This window comes from Pongo abelii, chromosome 3 (genome assembly GCF_028885655.2).
Source record: "Pongo abelii isolate AG06213 chromosome 3, NHGRI_mPonAbe1-v2.0_pri, whole genome shotgun sequence".
Lineage (NCBI taxonomy): Eukaryota > Metazoa > Chordata > Mammalia > Primates > Hominidae > Pongo > Pongo abelii.
The window spans coordinates 159,938,359-159,955,852 of record NC_071988.2 but is presented as its reverse complement, the minus strand read 5'-3'; the positions used below and the strand labels follow the sequence as shown (position 1 = coordinate 159,955,852).

The window sequence follows — 17,494 nt, the reverse complement described above, 5'->3', positions numbered from 1 at the left end:
TTCATGCTCCGTTCATTACCACTGTTCACAGTAGCTTTTCTAAATGTTTTTCACTTATCCTGGATTTCTAAGTCTGCCTCACTCCTTCAGGTTTGGACGCTGCTCTTATGTCCTGTTGAAGTGAAAAGATCAAGGCTGCCTGATCTCCTTTAACAAACAACTGTAACCTGCCCCTCTTTGATTTACAATATCATTGTCATCATTAGTCCTTTTTCTCTCTCCTATTTTAGGGAAAATATTATCCTCTTCTTTTAAAAAGTTAATCCATACATATGCTCTTAATTTTACCCATTTCCATTCATTCTTCAATTATCCCCGTGATTACTGAAATATTCAGTCTTTTTCTCTTAAGTGCATTCTCTGACTTGATGAATTTACCTCTTATAAAGAAAAGAAACAAAGCATTACTTCCAAATCTGCATTGCCCTTCAAGCTACTATCTCCTCTATTTCTATGAAATTTCTTAAAAGATTAGTCTGTCATCATTAGTTCCTGTAATTGTTCTTCTTTACCTAATTTGCTCCTCTCTTTATTGCAGTCTCACTTTCTGCTCCCCAGTCACTTGAAACTATTCTATCATAGCATCTAATTCCTAATCTATCAATCAGTCGTAATCACTTCAGAATATTAGGCATATGAACACTCTTTCTACATTGAGTTTTCAAGTCTTGGCAGAAGGCAGGGCTTCATGTCCAAGGATGAAGAGGTAATATGCTTTGTCTTTCTATACTCAGGCAGAGAGGACAAAGGCACATAGCCTTGGTTTGACAAGTCAGATGGTCCCATCTGGGGACAGAGGAAAAATGATCCACAGTGCCACAGTAGCAGCAGCAGCAGAGACTGGAACAGAGGTGATAGTGCTAGCTGGAGACTCTGTGGTGTCCCAATCTAGCCTTTTCCTATGCAGTGTTTCTTGTTGACAAATCTCCCTTGGTTTCCACTGACTTTCTGAGCCTTCCTGGCTAAGTTTCATATAATTCTGTGAGCTAACTAATATCTTTGCCATAAATTACTTGCTTGCCTTAATTGAAACATATTTGGTTTATCTTCCTTTGAACTAAAGACCTCATTAGTACAGAAAGTCATACTTTGGAATCAGTTTAATGTAATAGAGTTTTAGGGAAAGTGGAGTGAAAAGTCAGCAAGTGGAATTGATTTTCAGACTGGGGCCAAAAGGGGCAAAATTCCATTTGTCATCACAGACACGATCCTGGTAGCCCATCCTATGCCACGGTGAAAGAGCTAACTAAACAGTGCCTTTGGTCCCTGTAATGAAAGGCTCTCTTAGAATGAAATGCCTATTCAAGGCGAGGTTTTGCGGAAACCAAGTTGACACTGTCATTGAAAAGATGAAAGACTGTAGGGATGCAGCTGATGTTTGCAGGGCACCTAAAAGCTAAAAAAAAAAAAAAAAAAAGATAGGCTGGGCGCGGTAGCTCACTCCTGTAATCCCAGCACTTTGGGAGGCCGAGGCAGGCAGATCACGAGGTCAGGAGATGGAGACCATCCTGGCTAACACGGTGAAACCCTGTCTCTACTAAAAATACACAAAATTAGCTGGGCGTGGTGGCGGGCGCCTGTAGTCCCAGCTACTCAGGAGGCTGAGGCAGGAGAATGGCGTGAACCCAAGAGGCGGACCTTGCAATGAGCCGAGATGCGCCACTGCACTCCAGCCTGGGTGACAAAGTGAGACTCCGTCTCAAAAAAAAAAAAATAATAATAATAATCATAATCATAATAAAAGATAAATGATAAGTTAATCTTCTTAAATTATTGATTATGGCAAAGACTGAGTTCCTGGAACTCTCACAATCCTAACAGAGTCTCAATTCTCTCTAATTCTTTCAACTTTCATGTAGGTGAAAATCAAACTCCAAGTTTGATATTATGATCGCCAAATTGTACTATCAGTTGATTTTAGAGTCTTGCCAGTCCTTGTATGAGAAAGTGAGAGACAGCAATGCTCAGAAAACTATAGGACTGGAGGATCCTAAGCATAAGAATTAGACAATGTGGGGTGATTCCAAAGCCTTGAACTCATAGCCTTTTCCCCCTCTGTAGCTGTGTGCTGGAGCCAGCTCTTGCCAGCTCCTGAGATTAACTGCATTTATCTCATCTCTACTCTGTGTCCATGATATGTTGGCAATTTGAAGTCAGTTACAAGTATTTGAAATGCCACAATCAGGGCTGTCCCTAACCCCCTTGCTGGGGAATGGATTGTTAAACATTTGCCAGTGCAGTACTGTTAATGGCATCACAGAAGTGCATCCTCCCTTCTTAGATGGAGGCGGTTATTCTTGCTTGGAGACTGTATTCCCTTTCTTTTTCAGAGGCTGACTTTGCAAGAGAGAATCCATTTACCACTTAGAACAGTGAACACCACCCCCACCCCCATTTATCTCTAGACTTGAACTAGTAGTTAAATCCCAACATGTCCCAGAGAAGTAAAATGCATTGTAAAATCTGGGTGAAAAGATTTCTTTCTTTTATCTTATGACAACAAAACTTGGGACTATGTGCACTAATAATTGACCTTGGACAGGTAACGTGTAATTTTTCAAAAGAATAAATGTATCACTCAGAGCTTCTATATTGGAAGAGTTACCCAGAGTGGCTACAGTGGGTCTGATTCTTGGCTCATTTGCTTGGTTATAATCTGGGTTTCATGGAGGCTTGGGATAGTGAAGTTGAGATTCTAGAAATCTCTTACATAATGCAGGGAAGGGTAGCAAGTACTCTGGGTTGGAATTATACATAAATCACCTTCATCCTAATTTATTACTCAAGATGTCTAGAAGATAATTTCTTTACCAATATCTTGAGGAATGTATTGGTGAAGGGAGTTTTGAGGAGAGTTTGTTCTACTGTTCTTCCTAAGCTGAGGATGTTGATGGCAGATGCTTAGTTGACATGGTTTCCCTGATTGAAATGAGAAGGAAACTATTCTAGGGCAGCAGAGGCCAAGTAGCAGCATTCAAAGGAAGGATGCAAAATCATTGTGGTTGTCATAAAAGGCAGCAGGGCAAGCTCACCAGCAGAGTGTTATGTATTACAGAAATCTTTGGTAGTGGTTCACCAGTCACTGGGTCTCTTGACTGAAATAGATGATAGTACTTTAGTCCTTCTTGATTTGTGTTATGGAAAGCACCCCACACCTGGGAAGTATAGGTCTGACCTGGGTCATCATTATGGGAAGTTGGTCATTCTCTCCCAATTCTCAGACCCGAGTTAATGCCATAATCAAGAATTCTTTGAAGATGGACTCAGCAATAATATCACTTGTTTGTGCAATAAATCTCCCCAGCCTTCAGCAAAGGATCTTTGGCTATTGCAGATATTGCAGATAAATAGCTTTTAATCTGGTTTGCCTATTCTTTGTTCAGGGGTTTATTCAGAACGGCTAGAAAATGCTGTCCTTTTGGAGAAAAAAATTCCAAAGAGCTACTGCTCTTTTACACCAATGATCTAGCAAACAGCATGAATAGTGATATTACATTCTAAGGGTAATGTGTGCTTTTAGGGGTCAACATTCACATAAACATTTTCAGGTAGCAAATGTTACTGTTTTAACTTTGTGACAAAAATAGACTGCTTGCATTTTAGGTCATGCTGATAAAATATTTCCTAGAATCTGGCTACACAGACATTTCATGCCAGGTATTATTTATATGTGAATAGAATGCAATGGAATGTGAATAGAATGCAAAGGAGCTATAAAATTCCATATAGTAAAAATACATACAGTAAACATGCCCTGGAAAACAGAAATAACCAGAGCTTTGGGATACTGTTAAACACCAACTCGGAGCTATCCTGATTCCCGGAGACTGAGAATAACACTGTCTCTACTGATGAGAATGACAAATTGTACTTCAGGTTATAAATTGAGTTTTGATCTCAGTTGGCCTCTAGGTAGTCCAGTCTTGTGGTTATTTTTCTGAGGATATGACTGGAATAGGTTTCTTAAGCAATTGGCAGAATCCCCAACTGGGTCTCTGCACCATGGAGTAGGGCCATTGTGATAGAAAATGCCAAGCTTCTGGAATTGCCCTTACCTCCTAAAGCACTAAAATCCAAAGCAGTATTGCATTCATAGATGAATTACAGAAATTAAAAATATCATTAAAAACCTGAAAGATGTTGGGTTGATGATTCTTTTTGTGTCTCTATTTTGTCCTGTGCTTAGAAGATGTAGTGATACTGAGCAATCACAAATTGTACCCCTGGATGGTCATTTAACAAACATTTATTCAGTAGCAACCAAGATTCATGCTTTGTGCTATGTGTCAGGGGTACAATGATGAGCAAATCTTGACATGTTCTTTGCTTTTATAGCACTAATAATTTAATGGTACAAACTGGACAGTCACTGCTCAAGATAATTCTATAAGCTTGTGTTACAGGGGAACCCTCTGTTGTCCTGGGGTGTGTGTGTATCTGTGTGTCTGTGTGTGCAGGGAGTTTTGGAGGAGAAAATGGGAAAGGCGGGAAAAGTCTTACTTCAGCAAGTGATATTTCAGATGAGCTCTAAGGCAGAGGTAGGTGTCAAAGAGCACAGACAAAGGCGTCCGTGCAGTGATTCCACAGCAGGAGAGAAAAGTGTGCTTGAGAAGTGAATGGAAGACAGTACACCCGGAGTGAGGAATACGAGGTTCAGAGTGACCAAGAGGAGCCTGAAAAGTAGACAGGGACCTGAACTTGCAGGATTTTCTCTGATCTGAATAGCAATGAGAAATCAAATGTGTAGCTTTAAGCAGGGACGATATAATATCATGATTAGACATGTAAAAGAATTCTCTGGGTGCAGTATGGGTATGAACAGAGAGTGGCAAGGTATGTTATTGAATTGTTGCAGTGAGAGTTTGTTGTATGGATGTAGAAATAGGTAGAGTTATGAGATATTTAGGAATTAATATTAATAGGACTCATGATTGACTGTTGGTGATGGATTGAATACTGGGTGTGAGACAGTAGAAAATGTAAAACTGTTCTTATATTTCTGGTTTGCATAGCAGGATATACATAAATATGTATATATATTCATCGTGTATATACTGAATGAGAATAAGATTGGGGCCAATGATCTTAGACCTATAATATTTGAGGGGCCTGACACACATTTATATGAAGATGTTGAGTGAGAAATTAGATATGAGGATAAATAAAAGGAACTGGTTTGGTGATGCAATAAATACAGAAGTCGTTGGTCCATAGATGGGAAATGAGGCCCATTATGTGGAGAAAGTGCAGACGGAGGAGAGAAGAGCCCGAGGCTGTGCACGGACAGACATCAGCACATGGGGTAAAAGTGCCCTTTGAGAAACAAAAATAAAATCCTAAGTCCCTAAACCAACTGAATAGACCCCTTCTTGGCCAAGGGGACCTCAGAGAAACCTTAAAAATGGAGTTCACAGCCATGACACGATGGGAGGTCAGATGTGCCTTGTATACCTCCTCCCTTGCTAACCGCCACTAGGCTCTCTTCCCTAGGTGTTTAACAGAAACCAGCCCTTTTGAAAGATTCCTTCTGCCACTGATAGGAACCAACTGCCTGATGCTGCCCCTCCCTTTCAGTTTTTTCTTTAAATTTATTTTTTATTTTCATTTTTTGAGATGGAGTTTCACTCTCGTTGACCAGGCTGGAGAGCAATGGCACGATCTCGGCTCACTGCAACCTCCACCTCCCAGGTTCAAGTGATTCTTCTGCCTCAGCTTCCCGAGTAGCTGGTATTACAGGTGCCTGCTACCATACCTGGCTAATTTTTTATTTTTAGTAGAGACAGGGTTTTGCCATGTTGCTCAGGCTGGTCTCGAACGCCTGACCTCAGGCTGGTCTCGAACTCCTGACCTCAGGTGATCCACCTGCCTTGGCCTCCCAAAGTGCTGGGATTACAGGCGTAAGCCACTGCACCTGGCCCTTTTCACAGTTTTGACACAGCAACTGACCAGCATTCCTTCCTGATAAGAGACCATTGACCATGAAGTGCTCCTGAGGCCCGTCTTTGGAGGCTGCCACATAGAGGTTCTTTGTGTCCCCTGGTTCACCTTTTGATGTATAAGGTCTAATTGTAATATATTTAAATGTTAAGTCTTCATCCCAGAGTGAACATGGGATGCATGTTACACATGCTGTGCCTCCCCTTTGTGAATATTCATATCTCCTTCTATGACCTGCTGAATATGTATACTTAGCTACCCTGTTAGCCATAAATCCATCTTATTTTTCCTATCCTACCCTCTACATGCCTGTTTCCAGCTTCTGGCCAGAGGCTACACTTCTCAGTCTGTGAGAATGGTCGCCGACAGGCTCCAACCCTTCATGAGAAGAACCTTTAAGCTCTCCTTTCAGATTTATGAAGTTACTCACTCTTCAGTTGACACCCTAAAGTGCAGTCAGTAAACTGTGATGCACTCAGCAAGGACTTACTAAAGGTTTATAGGACTAAAAACAAAACTGGTATGAGGAAAGAGCACCCTTCAGGCTCTCTGACTTCTTGCCAGCTTAGTCTTGGGTTTGTTTTTACTCTTTAGCTCCATTGCAACGTTTGGCTGGATTTCTCTGGTTCTGATAATCTTGGGTATTAGGTATTTGATGAGGTAATTCAAATAGTGTATAAAGTGTTTCTTATTGATAAAATTAATTTTGGGATACTCTCTACTTCACGCTCACACTAATTTTTCTTTGTGTGCTTTTTAATACTTAGCAAACTCTATTTTATCTTAAATTCTTCATCTAGGAATCTGCCCACCACTCAAGCCTGGAAAAGCTGGCAGAGGATGCACGTGTTTTATTCACCTGAGTGTTCACAATGCTCGTGAGGTGCCTCCCTGATAGTAAGTGCTGCTCTTTCTTATTGACATTCTTTTTTCCTTTAAAATTTGTTTCAATCCATGAGATAAAAAATAATGACGATATAGACAGACGAATAGTTCATGTTGTTTTTCCCTGCAGTCAAATAGACAAAAATTTCAACACAAACTTTTATTCCTGGTATTTGGCTTAAAAGTAAACGTCAGGTACGTCAAGAAGCTAATGGTGTTCTCTGCATATCTCACCAGTCACTGATTATTCTACTTAATATAAAAATGCATTTCCAAAATCTTACCACTGGGGGGCAGCATCGTGCAAAGCTAGCCTTTAGTTTTTCCTTCCTGTGTCCAGTATAGAGTGCTCCTAGTATCTATCACAGACTCGTGCTGTGCCATTAATGGAAGAAGAGCGTGCGTCCGTCTGTCCGTCCGTCTGTCTATCTATTTTCCCTTTGCCAAATTCTTTCCTATTCCTTTTTTTCCCAGAGTTCTTTGTGAGTTAAAACTTCTGTTTTTGAAACTTCCAGGAGCTTAATTAATAAACATGAAAACCAAGTTGAAGCTGGCACAAAGCCCTTTTTTGCTCAACCACTTGGGCATGCTAGGGTAACTGTAGTTATTTACATTTGGCATCCAACTGACTCAAAGAGCAACACTGCTTTTTTTTTTTTTTTCCCTATGAGTACCGAAGCTATTAAATTAAACAGGTTAATGTGGCTACAGCATTTCACCCCCTACTATCCCCACAGCTATAGTAAATCTGCCACCTGTTTATTTCCATAAAAATTCAATTACAGCACCACCAGTTATTCTTCTTATGTGAGCAATTAACTTTAGGCAGTTTCAGGCCACAGAGAAGGCCAGGCTGGCGTGCTCCTTTCTTCTTCGCTCCTTTTAGCCGCAGATCGTTCTTTCGCTAAGTGACTGCTCCTTCACACTAGTGAAAAAATGAAAAAGGAAAGAATAGACTAGACTGCTGGGCACTGTCATGCCAATGAAAAAGCAAAAAGCGAAAAACCGCAAACAATCTTCTGCCTCCCTATGCCCAAGCCTTAGAGGCCCGGGGAAGTTAGCAGCAAGCCGGCAGCCAGGGCCACAGGGGCATACCGGTGTTGTTTAATAGCATACCAAAATGAAGAAAAATTACTTGCAATGTGTTCATTTTCTTTTTTCTTTATATTTGTAAAAAACGTGATCAAGAAGGGAAAGGCTGGTAAAATGCCACAGCGTTCTGGCTAAAGCAACAACGCAATTGTGAAGAGAGAAAACCGCATTCATCCACATGTCCCAGCAAGAGCTATTACCAAAGGCATTGTGAAGCAGTTGAGCAGTTACATCTGCTCTCCTTTAACAGGAATGAGTCTTTAGTACCCGGCTGCAAATGTTGACTTTTACCTTTTCTTTAAATGTCTGCTACTCTTTGTCATATTTCTTCTCCTTCTCTCCAAATTCTACCAATAAAAGTAAAAATTACTGAATCTTACATCTAGTGATTTTCTGCATGACCTAATTGTTGAACAGGGATTGAGGTACTTGCTTTCCATCAATCCCTGTAATGCCATTGACACCGATTTATATTTCTAGTAAATACATAAACATGGTTTTAAGAGTAGGTTAGACTCTGAAATAATCTTTAAGTAAACCTTACCCCAGGTTCAGGTTAAAACAAATATTTCTTCATAAGTAGGTTGGTACCAATTCCTATTGAGAGGTGACAGCTTGCTGGCAGCCCTCGCTGGCTCTGGGCGCCTCCTCGGCCTTGGCGCCCACTCTGGCCGCGCTTGAGGAGCACTTTAGCCCACCGGTGCACTGTGGGAGCCCCTTTCTGGGCTGGCCAAGGCCAGAGCCGGCTCCCTCAGCTTGCGGGGAGGTGTGGAGGGAGACACGCGGGCGGCAACCAGGGCTGCGCGCGGCGCCTGCGGGCCAGAATGAGTTCCGGGTGGGCGTGGGCGCGGCGCGGGCGGGAATGGGGCTGCGCGCGGCGCTTGCGGGGTTGCCCGCGGCGCTTGCAGGCCAGCACGAGTTCCGGGTGGGCGTGGGCTTGGCGGGCCCCGCACTCGGAGCGGCCGGCCGGCCAGCTCGCAAGCCCCGGGCAGTGAGGGGCTTAGCAACTGAGCCAGCAGCTGCTGTGCTCGATTTCTCGCAGGGCCTTAGCTGCCTCCCTGCGGGGCAGGGCTCGGGACCTGCAGCCCGCCATGCTTGAGTCTCCCCCACGCTCCCCCGCTCCCCCGCTCCCCCGCCGTGGGCTCCTGCGCCGCCTGAGTCTCCCCAAGGAGCGCCACCCCCTGCTCCCAGCGCCCGGTCCCAACGACCACCCAAGGGCTGCGGAGTGGGGGCAAATGGCGCGGGACTGGCAGGCAGCTCCACCTGCGGCCTGTGCGAGATCCACTGCGTGAAGCCAGCTGGGCTCCTGAATCTGGTGGGGACTTGGAGAGCCTTTATGTCCAGCTAAGGGATTGTGAATGCATCAATCAGCACTCTGTGTCTAGCTCAAGGTTTGTAAATGCACCAATCAGCACTCTGTGTCTAGCTCAGGGTTTGTAAATACACCAGTGGAGACTCCGTATCTAGCTAATCTAGTGTGGATGTGGAAAACTTTTGTGCCTAGCTCAGGGATTGTAAACGCACCAATCAGCACCCTATCAAAACGGACCAATCAGCTCTCTGTAAAACAGACCAATTGGCTCTCTGCAAAATGGACCAATCAGCAGGATGAATAAAAGCAGGCTGCCCCAGCCAGCTGTGGCAACCCCACTGGGTCACCTTCCATGCTGTGGGAACTTTGTTCTTTCACTCTTTGCAATAAATCTTGCTACTGCTCACTCTTTGGGTCCACACTGCCTTTATGAGCTGTAATACTCACTTGAAGGTCTGCAGCTTCACTCCTGAAGCCAGCCAGACCACGAACCCATCGGGGAGGAACGAACAACTCCAGAGTGCCGCCTTAGGAGCTGTAACACTGACTGCAAAGGTCTGAAGCTTCACTCCTGAGGCAGCGAGCCCATGAACCCACCAGAAGGAAGAAACTCCGAACACATCCGAACATCAGAAGGAACAAACTCAGGACACGCCACCTTTAAGAACTTTTAACACTCACTATGAGGGTCTGCAGCTTCATTCTTGAAGTCAGTGAGACCAAGAACCCACCAATTCCGGACACACTATCGAAGTGTAGTTATTATCAATAAATTCAGAGAATAAGAAAAACATCAAAAGAGAAATAATTAGGGTATAAATAGATGATACAACCCAAGGGCACCTTGAACCCCTATCTAGGACAGGTGTATGGAGGGCTCAGATTACTCATCCAAATTGTCATGTGTCTGAGTTGATTCCTGAGCAACATTTGCTCAGGCAGTGTTGCTGGGCAGGCATGGATGTCAGCTGTTGGCCAGTCCTAAAATACTCCCAGGGGATTAAGTGAGTATATAAATATCTCCCTCCTGTGTTCCTGCATCTGAAGGTGCCCTACACCCGACGGCATTAGTGTGCTGCTAGGATAAAAGAATGTAATAAAGTGGACTTTGAAGGCACATGTCACAGGAAAAAATACAGTCTAATTAAATTTAATCTTCTTTTAAATGGTTACTCAAAAGAGAGACTCTGTTAGAAGTTCAAAAGGCCTATATAAATCCTCCCGAGGCAAGTCCATACCTAGAGCTCACATATGGCAGTTGGAAAAGTAAAGGAAAATTTAGAAAGTTTGTTTCATCTTGGTAGGGCTGATGGGACTTTAATGAAGAGAGAACAGTATCACATGGCCCTGAGATCACATTCTCTGCTGTCAAATGGGTTCAAGTTCACAGTCTTGAAAATTGTCCTTTTCCTATATTCAAATGTTCTCATGAGCCCTTTTCTTTTCAGTTGAAAGTAGATGTTAAAATGAGTTTTAAGTGTTTATTCTTTATCCTAGATTTTGGGCAGATGCCTAATTTCCATAGCTTCCTTACCTCCTGAAGAGTTTCAGGCTTTTTGCTTCTGCCAAAATGAAGCAAACCTACAGCTTGGTACTTTGAAGTTTGAGTTAAAGCAAAACTAAATGGACCATGTTTATCTGATCAATTAAGGCATTGCCTACATCCTCAGTACTGATGTTTCTCATTTAAGCAGCGTTCTATACAATCCTCAGGAAATTAACAACAGAAATAGAGTTTGGGGAAAGGGGGGTCATTATACAAAGAAATGCAGGAAGAGTGTGGAAGAATTTGACTAGGCTCCAATATAAACTACATAAACTGGTCTCCAGTGTAAACTGAAGAATGTCTTTGTAGAAGTGGGACCGTAGAAAAATATTTTTTAAAGTTCCAAAAATAGAAGTTTGATTTAAAACTCCTATTAGGTAAAGTGATCTACTAGATTTAATAGTCTTTAACATGATTGATGTTTTTAATTAAAAATACCTCATCTTTCTCTCAGGGATTAGCATGTGTACAATTCAGTTTAACTACAGTTCAACAGGGAGAATTCTATAAACAGTACCATGCTAGGCAGAGTATTCAATTTAAAAAAATAAAATGAGCATAAATTAAAATTCTTCTAGGAGTTTACAATTTTTTTTTCTTGAGACCAAACCGAACAACACCAATTAATTAGTATGAGAATGAATGATAGGTAATTGAACCCTCTGGCTGTTCCCAGTCAACGTTCTGTTCTACTATTCCCAGTAATAGCTGGAGATACACTTGTTTGGCTTCCATTCCAGCTAGCTCAGGACCTGTGTACACAGCCCTTTCTATAGAAAGACAGGAAACCCTCTTTCCTCAGAATGCCTGCTAGATTCCTTAGTCCTTGTTTTGAGCGAATCACATCGTCCAACTGGCACCAACAGATTTAACTTGAAACTTCGTAAAGAAAATGATGTGCTTTTTGATATCTGGCAGATACTATGGAGATTGCCTTCCAAATTCAAAGATTTGTCTCCGAAATTGTGCCTTGGCAAGAAAACTAATGTACAATCTTCACACATAGGGTGTGTTTCACTTCAATTTTAATACTATAGAGGCAAAAAAACAGCTTTCTCCAAGTTCCAAGTTTTATGTCCATAGTCTCTTCAACTATAAATGGGAAAAAATCGCAAAGATAAAGCTATTAATCTGTCTGACCCATATTCCCCTAAAAAGTTGCTTTTTCTTTCTAATTTGGTTTTCCATATTTATTTTATGATTTACTTCGATAAATATTTTTATGATTTTTCTGATTTATTTTATGCATCTGTTTCTTCCACAAAGACATATGATGTCTGTCCAGTTATTTAAATTGCAATAACTTTTAAACTTGATTTATTAAATATATGGTGGAGATAATTGTAGAGACTTTTGTGGAAGCCTGTACAAGAAAAAGTTTTCCTGGGGAAAACTGTTTTAACATGGTACATGTCTTGATAAAGATGTGTTGATTTAATGGAAAACTTATTTCCCGATGTATTTATAAGTAAAATTTCATATCATTAAATGGCAGCCGATGGGGAAAACTTGGGGAAATAAATCACTTTTCCTTAGAAAAAGATTCATTTATATTATAACCCCTGAGACAGTGTTACTGATGATATTATAGTTAGATCATTATTTACCATTTCAGATTTACACTAAATATCTCGATTTATCTAACATGGATGAAGGTGTTCTTGGGCCTACTTATATCTTTAAGTAGACTAATGAGATGACAATTTTGAAAAGGGTAAGAAAGTGTAAGGAATATTTTTATTCTGTTATGTTCAAGTTGTTTTTGGTTTCTTTTTTTTAAGAATATTTCAAAACTGCTTTGGCTGTATTGAAGGTGGAAATGAGGATTTTTCTCTTAACAACAGGTAATTGGTACAATGTGATCTATTTCATGTTTGGAGTGATATGTGTCTTGTACTTAAAGTTCCTGGGTTGACAAGAGCTGTGTGGAAAGGAGAAAATAAAAAGGGACAAAATCAGTGAAGCTAGAGACATAGAATCATGAAAGGGGCTACTCAGGATATCACCCTGTTTAACCTTTTGTGCATTGCTTATTGCTTCTACATAATTAAACTATGATAAGCTTAGGCAATACATATTGGGTTTGAAGTTTCAAACCACAGTGAGGCTATTTTTAAACTGACAGTTAATTTTTCATCTCAATAATGACAGAAAAATTATCAAAATTTTGTAGATATTAAGCCTATCATTGGTTGGAACATTTCAACTGCTTCATGTAGAGCAGTTGATTTAAATTTGTAATTAATTAAATAACTGAAGGACTTGGACCTTTAGTTATCTGTTTACTGGAGATTTATAAAGATAGATAAACCCCTCATCAGCCTCTTTTCTCTCCTCAGAAAGAGTATATTTTATCCCAGGTTTATACAAGTATCTCTGAATCTGAACTCAAATTTTCAAGCATTTCATCTAAGTGTTGTGTGTTTTCTCTTTGACAAATTATAAGTATGGGCATCTCAGTTATGCTGCATGTTAATTGTATTAGTTTTAGTCTACCAAATCTGCTCCAATATCGACTCGCATTACTCTATTTATCAACTTAAGACAAGAACACTTTATGACCCCATTTGGCTTGCAGTGGACTCTGTGGGTCAGAATGTTTTGTTGGTTATTTCCCAAGAACGCTATATGAACTCCTGGTTACACATTAACAAGAATCACTAAAAAAGTTAGGTCAGTGGAAATTCTCTCAGGACTAATTGGATAACGTTTTTGAGATTTTTGACTTCACTTTGTTTTAAATTATATTTAAGACATCGATCTTCTGACCTCATTTTTTTGTTGGTTTTTTTGTGTGTGTGTTTTTTGAGATGGAGTCTCACTCTGTTGCCAGGCTGGAGTGCAGTGGCACGATCTTGGGTCACTGCAACCTCCGCCCCCCGGGGTTCAAGAGATTCTTCTGCTTCAGCCTCCTGAGTAGCTGAGGCTACAAGCATGTGTCACTACGCCCAGCTAATTTTTGTATTTTTGGTAGAGACGGGATTTCACCATGTTGGCCAGGATGGTCTCGATCTCTTGACCTCAGCCTCAGCCTCCCAAAGTGCTGGGATTACAGTTGTGAGCCACCACATTTGGTCTTCCTCACATTTTTGAGAGAAGACTGACAGACCACCCCTTGTATAAAATTTGGTGTAACTGGCTACATTTCCACAATTTCTTTTTTCTGTTATTGTGTGTTTTTTGGCATTGGTTAACCTCTAGGCAAGATTCAGTGTTACTTTCACTCCCAACTACTACTATCCTTTTCTTTTCACTCTGTAAGTCACTAGTGAGAGGTATAGATTTAACTAAAATGGAGGTTTTATTAAGTTCCCAAATTTTATTCATAAAATTGTGCTTAGACCTTTTTCTCCAAATTATTTCCTCTATTTCTCAAAATATCCCTCATCCTTTTGAGAAGGCAGCTTTTGTGTGAGAAGAAAAAATAATTGTTTTTCCAACTGCAAATAAATTTTATGTATCATATTATGCTAATTTGCAGTTTCATTTGACTTGAATGGACAATTCCTAATGCTCTTCAGCTACTGTCAGCAGTAATGCCTTAAGGTGAGTCAATCAAGAATTAACATTATTGTATTTGATACTGTTCTCTAAAATAGGTCAACTCATTTGGTTACTTTGGGACACATTATGTAGATAATTAATCCTAGCAGATACTCCAGTAAGCCTCTTGTTTTATATAATTTCATGAATGAGAATTTTCCATGGTTATTTTAAGCAATAGTAAACCTTTCTTGAAAATTTTCAAGCTAAACAAACTAGAACAAAGCTTCTCAAACTATCTGTGATGAAGGACTGTGTCTTATTATTATTATTTGCTTAAGTTTCACACAGTCACAGACCAACATTTTTGTAAAATGCATTTATCATGTGCTTGGATGGCATGACAATATCAAATTGTCATACAAATTTCTTGGTGCTTATTCTCAATTTCTGTACGTATCTTGCTGTGGATTGGTAGCAGTTTGCAGACCACCACCAGTCCACGGGCCACATTTTGAATTGCTTTGATGGAGGTTATTGTCTCTGGTAGAACTTCGGAGAATTGATTAACAGATTGTTCTTATATTATAGCAAAGTTAAAATTTATTTAAGAAAGATTCATTTCTCACTGAAGGAAATCTTTTGTTGAAGTGAAATATTTCTCTATTCAGGATGGAATTTTGGTTAGGCTTGTGGGTTTTTACAAAAGGATGGCCACATCATCATTTAGTAATTTAATCTGCCATTTCTTATCCCGTAGATAATCCAGCGCCTTGCTAGAGAATATAAACTTGGAATCCTACTTCTGTCAAAAGTTTACATGGAAGACATTATTATATCTTTTAGATGTCTTCTAGGTATTCCAGGTTTTGCTTTAGACTTGATTTGCTCATTTGTTTTTGGCTTAGACTGAATCAGATTATTAAATATCTGATTATGTAAATCATAGTGCCTTGGCTTCTGACAGAATCATTTAATTGAGAAAATTATAAATTGTTCCCTTTTATTTAGAGACGCTATAAAAATATTAATATCAAGCCCAAATACTACATTTCCTTCAGGAAAACTAGGCCCTGGTTACTTAGATGTGAGCAAACTAGGCATTTTACTTGCTTTCAAAGAACATAGAGTCTAGTAGGGGAGACAGGTATATAGTCACGTAATAAACAAATGTAAATGTATAATTATGTTAAGAGCTCATCTTAGTCCATTTGGGCTCTTATTGAGACAGCCAAGTAAAAGGAGCTTCTCAGAGAATCTCCAGGTGGTCTGAGCATGGGGAGGAGGGTGCGGCCTCGGGAAGTTCATGCCATTTGCAGCAGGGAAGGAGCCTGGCCCCTCCTGTTCCTGGATGGTTACTGGGGATTCAATCTGTGAGATGAGGGCCTGTAACAGAAACCCCTGTCTCACTTTGCTGTGTTGTTTTTCTTTTTTCCTTTTTGCCCAGTAAATCCCCCTCCTCACCCTTCAAAGTGTCTGTGAGCCTAATCTTTCCTGGTCATGTGACAGGAGCCCGGATTTTCCTACAGCATTATGACAAAGGTATCATACATTGAGTGATTTATAAGCAACGGATATTTATTCCTTATAGTTCTGGAGGCTGGGAAGTCTAAGATCAAAGGTCCAGTTTGGTTGGGTACCAGTGTGGTCTCTTCTGCCTCATATGTGGAAGAGGAGAACAAACTCTCTGGGGTCTCTTTTGTAAAAGCACTAATCCCATTCATGAGAGATCTGCCCTTGTGACCTAATCACCTCCTGGAGGTCCCACATCTTAATCCTATCACATTGGGTTTCAATATATGAATTTTGAAGGGACACAAACATTCAGAATATAGCAGTACTTATATATACTTATATCAATTATATATTAATATCAACATTATAGGTAAATAATATAGAAACATTATTATAGAGGTATATTTAATTGTTGGAATTATTCAGCCCAAAGGGATGACTCTGTCTTTCATTTTCTGTTTTATGTTACCAGGTAATGATAGCGTCTCACAGTTCAGTTTAAGGAAGCAATACAGAGACATGCAAATCATCCCTAAGACATGAGTACTCCATGTGAGGGTGTTGTGAGGGCCTAAGAAGAAAGACAATCATTTGGGACAACGTTCTAAGAAGGGAGATGGTTGCTGCCCTCGTGGATTTAACAGACTTGGTTATGTGGCTAGTTTTCTTTTTCTTCTTCCATACCTGAACTGTGGTGTTACTCAAGAGAATCATCTGAAGCTTGTGTTGAACAGGACAAGCAATAACTTCAAACTGAATAATGAGGCCCAAGATGGACAGTCCCTCTTTGAGGGTCAGAGTCAGCACCCTTGTAGACTGTGACTACAAAGCCAGCTCCTAGAGCTAGAGTTCCATATGGACAAGGACAAGCTCTAGCTAGATCAGAGCAATTTCATCACAAAGCAAGTTTTATTTTCAATTGTCACTGCAGACCACAAAGGTCAGGCTAAATATCGACAGATCTCTATTGTGGGAAAATTTGGACTTTTGGCTTATTATCAGTACTCAACCTTGATAGACAGCACCAGATTAACTGCTAAAGATTCTATGCATCTTTATCTCATTAGTCTTTTACATTTTATCCTGTTTCTTAGCCTCGGCTGGGGGACTGGTACAGTCAGGTCCCGCTGGAGCAACAACATAAAAGGTGGGAAGGAAAATGTTTATGTTGACACCAGGATAGTGAAAGCTATCCAAGCTATGGGGAATTTAATGCCGAGAAAAGGCAAGATCAGGGTGGAGCATCCGGCTGGGGTCGCTGCCTTTCACTGGACCCCTACCAGCCCAGTTTGGGACATGCAAGGGGAACAGCACATAGATAAAGCTTTCTCAAGGTTTATGAAAAAACAAACGGCAGCACAGCTAACCTCTAGTACAAATAAAAATCATACATTTAAGGAAACTTTAATTCCTGCCTGGTTAAAACCAAAATATATGCTATAATGGTTGATGATAAAAATTTTAAGGACAGTAAAAGTAGGTTTGTAAATATTGTCAATGACCACAAATCTGTTAGAGAATTTCCCAGAAAAAGCAAAGGCCTTCTTTCAGATTTAATTCCTATGGATTCTGAAATTTATCCTTATAGATTTGTGTTCTTATCGCTTTTACCAAGAAGAGCAGACACTCTTCTCCCATGTTCAGCTGTAAGCCACAGTGATTCTGGTTTTCCCTCCTAAAATACAACCTTTTAACTAGAAGCAATGATTGCAAGACTTATAAAA

General features: G+C 40.4%; 1 long non-coding RNA gene across 1 annotated transcript in view; it reads left to right on the top strand.

The window, feature by feature from the left end:
- LOC103890507 (uncharacterized) overlaps positions 1 to 17,262 on the top strand; it is a 50,196-nt gene extending 32,934 nt beyond the window's left edge. The window contains exons 4-8 of the long non-coding RNA XR_008524283.1: positions 6,738 to 6,834; positions 12,554 to 12,616; positions 14,254 to 14,318; positions 15,703 to 15,797; positions 16,243 to 17,262. This is a non-coding gene — a long non-coding RNA (uncharacterized LOC103890507). The remainder of the gene's footprint in view (positions 1 to 6,737; positions 6,835 to 12,553; positions 12,617 to 14,253; positions 14,319 to 15,702; positions 15,798 to 16,242) is intronic.
- The last annotated feature ends 232 nt before the right edge of the window (positions 17,263 to 17,494 follow it).